Genomic DNA, 7,112 nt, shown 5'->3' with positions numbered 1-7,112 from the left:
CATCATACAAGAGACTGTACAAATGATTGGGTGTGTAGGTCATGCGGAGAAGAAGGTCACAAACAAAATGCATGTACCAAAGATGCTTATTCAGACGCACCAGATCAATCCGATAAAGAAAACACAAAAGAAAGCCATGAAACAAGTGATGCAGATGATGAGACTTCTGAATCTGAATCTGGTACTGATGCAACACAAATATCAGTTAAAATGAACAATGATGAAATATGTGCAAGTACAACAGCTAACGGACGGGAAGGTGCATCAGCTGCTGATTGTGAAGGTGTATTAACTACTGGATATGAAGATGACAACGGACAGTCGCAATCTATTATCAATCCAGTAGCTGATCCACAAAAACGGAAGAAAATAAAAAAAAAAAAGAGCAGTAAAAAAACTAGTGAACTAAGTCAATCTGAAATAACCTTATTCATGTCTAGTAACAAACAAAGCAAAAAAGAATCAACAAAAAAATCTCAAACTCCATCCAAGCACCCTGTCAGTATTTCCTTTCTGAAGTCTCCAGTGACACCAACTGAGAAGCTTCACGACAAAGAGAGCGACTCTACTGCCAAGAGGTCCAAAACAACTGTTTCCTAATTATATACATACATGTAATTATTTTACCTGTGTTTGTATAAGAATTCAAATCACAACAATATGAATATAAATTAATATTTTATTATTAGTACACATGTATCACTTATCCACATTTCAAAAATCAGCTGACCATTTAACTATAAGTCTTTTAATTTTATATCACTTAATTGTCAGTACACATCACAACAGCTACAAGTTTACCACCTTTAAAGAAATTTACATTTCTTTGGGAATTATGTACATATTCTCACACCAAATAGTAAGCAGCATGCACAAAATCTCGAAATCTTTAGATCCTTTTCATATAATTTTTTGTGCATTTTTATTTCACGTGTCGCATAACTACACAAGTACTTTTACGTCACTTTTCTGTTATCAAATAACTTTTCAGAAACGTTCCAGCGTAATCGTAATAAATCCATCAATATGTTTGATTCAAGTTGATATTAGATTATCATCTGCGATTTCATACACCAAACTTCAACAGGATAAAGCACACCTAAAAAAATCAAAACAAAATTCAATTATTATAATTCACACAAAAACTTTGATAAGTAATACAATACAAGCTTTTAAAACAAATAAACTAGTTTTTAAGTTAGCTTATCAAGTAGCCAATAATACTATGCAACATTGGCTCTGTAAATATTATGTAAATAGAAGTCCACTTAGTCCAGTATATATTTTTATGTTATATGTAAAAACATTAAAAAAAATAGTTGTTTATTTTGTGTTTAGCTTAAAGCTATGTTTTTTTTCTTTCAACTATCTCTGTATATATTTTGCTATTGATTGTATTTTTATGTATGTTTACAAACTTAATGAGTCCAAAATAATTTTTTTGGACACAGAGGAGTCTGTATCTGAAGTCACATTGTTGACCCAAATCATGACCTATATATTGAGGTCAATAATTGAAATGTTGTGTTATGTTTACACATTTATAATCATGAGTATTATACATGTACATGTAGTTGTACATAGATGTAAATATAGAACGAATTTAATATTGATAAAGATATCATATAAAAAGAAAAATCCACAAAGCAAGGATATAGATAAAATCATAAAATCTAAATTATTGCTGATTTACAAGTTAAATATAATTTCAAACACAACAGAACTCTGTAATTATCTAACTTACCTTCCTAATATTTACACAAAATGACAAACAAAAACTGTATCCATGTCTGCACTGTAAATACCAACGGGTTACAAAAACCTGAAAAAAGAAATAGAATTATTGAATGGGCTAATCAACAAAAATGTGATATAGTATTCCTACAAGAAACGCATTTCACTCAAACTTTAGAACCAAAGCTAAAACAAGAATTCAAAGGTGAAGTAATCTTTAGTAACGGGTTAAGTAATGCAAGAGGGGTTGCCATATGGATAAAAAGCAGATTAAACTTTAAGATTATTGACCAATTTAAGGATTCTGAAGGTAGATTCATCTTAGTTAATATAGAAATAGATGACAATATATATACATTAGTGAACCTATATGCACCTAATAATAGTAAAGTAAGAAACACCTTTTTTAAATCAGTAAAACAATTAATTGAAAATCACAGTATTGGCCAGTTAATAATTGGGGGCGACTTCAACGACATATTATCTATAAAAGACACAAAGAAAAAAATAGGAAATAAAAAATTTGATAAACCAGTTCATAACCTTAAAATGTTAATCAAGAATCTTAAACTAACTGATGTCTGGAGAAGCAAAAACATAAATAAAACCCAATTTACCTGGAGAAGGAAAAACTTATCAGAATCTACAAGAATTGATTACTTTTTAGTAAGTGATGAAGTTAATAAAAATTGCATTACATGCGACATAAGACCAATAGTTCTTCAACACACTGATCATTACGCTGTTTCATTAAAAATCAACATAAATAGAAACTCAAAAGGGCGAGGTTACTGGAAATTAAATAGCAGCATCCTGGATGATGAACAGTACCAAAAAATTATTTCAAAATTGATTGATAAATATAAAATAAAATCAGAAACATCTCTCAACCTAGATATTTTATGGGATAACTTTAAAGTTGAGGTAAGGGATTATACCATCCAATACTGTAAATTAAAGGCGAATATAAAAAAAGATACTATTGAAATCTTCGAAAACACATTAAAAACCCTATCTGAAGAAATTGATTGTGATAATTATATAAATAAGAAGAAAGTCAACCTAAAAGAAAACATTGAAAAACAATTAGCAAGTTTATATAATGAAAAAATTAAAGGAAATCAAATTAGATCACGCGTAAAATGGCTAGAAGAAGGGGAGAAAAACACATCTTTTTTTCTTGGTCTAGAAAAAACGCGACAAAGTAAAAAAACTATAACTCAACTGTATGATGAAAATAATCAAGTAACATATGACCAAAACAAAATACTAAATTTGGAAGTCAATTATTATACTAAATTATATACTTCAACAAAACCTGATACAGAAAAGGTAAAACAATACTTTGAAACTATCAAAGAAAGTAAAATAATAAATGAATCTGAAAGTAATACATGCGAGGGAAAAATCACTATAAGTGAATGCACAGAGGCTATATTTAAGATGAAATTAAACAAAGCCCCAGGGCTGGATGGACTGAACGTGGAGTTTTATAGAAAATTTTGGGAACAGATTAAAGATTTCATAGTACAAGTTTTCAACTATTGCTATAAAAAAGGAGAATTAACAAATTCCCAAAAAATTGGAGCCATATCTCTTTTGTTTAAAAAAAATGATCCCCTCTCCCTTGATAACTATAGACCTATTACATTATTAAACTATGACGTTAAATTACTAGCTTATGCCTTAGCGCAACGATTAAAATCAGTACTACCAAAAATTATTCACTCTGATCAAAAAGGTTACATAAAAAACAGATACATAGGTTTTAACATAAGACAAATCCAAGACATTATTGATTATTCTGAAAAATTTAATGTAGATGGTGCAATTTTATTTTTAGACTTTACTAAAGCTTTCGACTCACTTGAGTGGTGCTTTATGTTTGAATCTTTAAAAAAATTTGGTTTTAAAAAAGAATTCATAAAATGGGTTGAAACTATGTATACAGACATAAAAGGATGTATTTTAAATAATGGATGGGTGTCTGCCCCCTTCAATACATTTCGTGGGATTAGACAAGGATGTCCGTTATCCTCGTTAATTTTTGTATTGTGTGTTGAAATAATGGCAATAAAATTAAGAGAAAATAAAGAATTAAAAGGATTTGAAATCAAATTAGATGGAAAATCTTGCTCACTAAAAATATGTCAACTGGCAGATGACACTCAATTGTTTTTAAAAACACGCAAAGATATAAGTATTGCCCTTAATATCATTGAAACTTTTGGAAGCCTTTCTGGGCTCAAACTGAATAGAAACAAAACAGAAGGCTTATGGCTTGGCAAATTTAAAAAGTCAAAAGATAAATTTGAAAATATAAACTGGAAACAAGACCACATTAAAAGTCTAGGAATATACTTTGGATACAATTATCAAGAATGTCAAAAATTAAACACAGAGAAACAAATCGATAAATGTGAAAAATTGATTCAAGGATGGAACAAACGAAACTTAACATTAATAGGAAAAATTACTGTAGTAAAGTCACTAATTTTACCAAACCTAACATACACAGCATCATGTATGATAATAACACATGAAATAAAACAAAAGTTCAAAAATTTAATATATAATTTTATATGGAGCGGAAAAAAAGACAGAATTAAACGCTCTATATTATGTAAGCCATACCTTGACGGAGGATTAAAAATGATTGATTTAGACTCCTATATAAAATCCTTGCAAATTGGATGGGTTTCAAAACTAATAAAAAACGAAAATGATAACTGGAAAATTATTCCAAGATTTTATCTTAATAAATTTGGGAAAGATTTTCTTTTATTCAGAATGAATTTAACAAATGTAAATTTGCTTAATAAAATAGAGTATAAATCCTTGCCAGAATTCTATAAACAATTAATTAAAACTTGGGTAGAAGTAAAAGGAGGTCAAACTATCACCCCTAAAAACTTTCTTGAAGTTAGAAAACAAATTATATGGGGAAATAATCTTATCAAAGAAAATGGGAAATGTCTGTTTTTTAAAAATTGGATTAGCAGTAATATTTTGTACATCAATAATATAATAGACGAAAACGGACACATCTCATCAAAAACTGTATTAAAAAATCTTAAGAATAAACAAGATTGGATTAGAGAATTTTCTTTAGTTAAAAATGCTATACCAAAGCACTGGCAAAATATTTTAAAACAAGAAAGCTCTTATAAAACTGATGTCAATATAAAGAAATCAGTAAACTTAAATATCCTACTAAAACATGAAATTTCACCAGACTCGAGCAACAAAGAAATATACACGTCCCTACAAAGTCAATTTACAAATGATAAACCAACAGGAATTTTAATATGGGAAAGAATTCTGCATAAAAAAATGTCAACAAAATTTAAATCCACATTCAACTTTATTTTTAACTACCTTGAAAACAACAAATTTAAAATGTTTAAATGGAAAATGATGCATTATATATTAGCCTGTAATGAATTACTTTATAAATGGAAAATAGAACCGAGTAGTTTGTGCTTCCATTGTAAACAACATGATGATTATGAACACTTCTTTTTTTCCTGTTCATATAATGTTCAGTATTGGCACAAAGTTGAACAGCTTTTAGCATTATTAAAAGTTGAAAAGCATATATTCAGTCTTGAAAGTTTAGTAACTGGCTATAAAATTGAAGATGAAGATTATTTTGATATGAACTATTTATTAACTATAATTTACTTTTCAATTTATAAAGCATATTACATGTCTGACAAGAAAGACAAGGTCATTGATATTTTTAAAATATTCCAAAATGAAATCAAGGACATAATAAACATAAATAAAATTAGAGGAAAAAAAAATAAGAGAATCATACTTAAAACTTTGGAATATATCGAATTCTATAATTGTGAATGAATTCAAGCTGTGACCTAGTTAGTTCATGACTGCACATGACATGCATGTGTCGGTCAGGTGATACAATTTATGCTATTCTACTCTTTTATTATTTTTATATATAATTTATCATATCTATTATAGCTACACTGATCGATGAATTAATACTGTTATTAGTTTACACAATACAATGCTTGGATACTGCATTCATGTATCGTTAATTATACCACGTGTACTTTCGATCTTTTCTCTTGATCTTTGGTTTGATCGCAAAAAATACCATTTACTGAAAAAAATATGTTGTTCAAATAATGTGTGGAAAAAACAACGGTCTTACCTAATCATTTAAGACTCCTTTTCATAATTACACGGAGTAAACTAACAAAAAATTTCGAAATTCTACTGTCGGCTGAAAAGTCATGCTGTCAGTATCAAAGATCATCATCAATTTTACGGTTCAGTGAAGATTCAATAAATAAATCATATACAGTTTAGGTTAAGAAACGTACCGTATTCCGGTATGAAATTATACTATGTAGAACTGCTATTATGTATGTAATAAATACAACTAACTTTATAGATATACTTATTGAATATTTTTCCCTAAATATTCAATGACTAATTTAAGGGATACTTAATTGAAGCTGTAGATTGAGTAAATTGTTAACAGCAAAAGTGCAATAAAACTTTGATTAATTAAAAAAAAGAAAAAAACATATTATTGGAAACATATGTACTAGGTTTCAAGTTTATTGGACCTGACCTTCAACAAAAACTACCTTGACCAAAACATTTAACCTGAAGCGAGAAAACGGACGAAGGAGCAGACGCATAGACCGGAAAACTAGTGCCCATTTACTATCGTAGGTGGGGCATAAAAAAATTAATCATGATTTTCTGCCAATATGCACATTTACATAGCATGTCCTAACTATCTAAAAAATTCATGAAACTCTGTTGTGGTCTTTAGACAGATTTTATGACAAACTGTTGTAGGAGTATATAGGAAATCAATGAATTGATAATTTCATAATTTCCTCATTATCTACAAAGATTTATAAAACTCTGTTATGTGGTTTCAGAGGAGTTGCAAAACGAGAACAGGACTGACAGACCGATGGATCAAAAACATTGTACCATAAAGAACTTTGTTTGGTTTGGTATAATAAAGGGTCTGCTAAATAATGTAAGGCTGAGATAAATTAGTCATTTGGTCACACCAGTTTTTTGGCGAGGTTCGTTTTGTTCAGTCTGTGATGTTCTTTGTTGTGTTTTGCATTCTGTTGTTTGTTTTTTAATCTTTCTCTTTTTTTTGCCGTGGTTTTGTCAGTTTATTATTGACTTATGTGTTTGAATAAGCCTTTAGTATCTTTCGCCTCTCTCTTCGGTCAATTTGATTATGTGGGACATACAGATTTAGACCCAAACTTGTCTCTGATTGTTTCGTGATTATTGCAGATGTAAATCATACTATAAAATTCAGTATGGAAATGGGGAATGTGTCAAGGAGACAACAACCCGACCATAGAGCAGACAAC

At 29.2% G+C, this 7,112-nt stretch overlaps 1 long non-coding RNA gene across 1 annotated transcript; it reads right to left on the bottom strand.

Annotated features, from left to right (window-relative positions):
- Positions 1-665: 665 nt before the first annotated feature.
- On the bottom strand, positions 666-6,224 carry LOC139485699 (uncharacterized). The gene is made up of 3 exons (XR_011655368.1): positions 5,912-6,224; positions 1,745-1,822; positions 666-1,099 (listed from the first exon to the last, which is right to left on the bottom strand). It is a non-coding gene; the product is annotated as an uncharacterized lncRNA (long non-coding RNA).
- Between the last annotated feature and the right edge of the window lie 888 nt (positions 6,225-7,112).

This window comes from Mytilus edulis, chromosome 8 (genome assembly GCF_963676685.1).
Source record: "Mytilus edulis chromosome 8, xbMytEdul2.2, whole genome shotgun sequence".
NCBI classification, from domain to species: Eukaryota; Metazoa; Mollusca; class Bivalvia; order Mytilida; family Mytilidae; genus Mytilus; species Mytilus edulis.
This window is presented reverse-complemented; position numbering and strand designations above follow the sequence as displayed.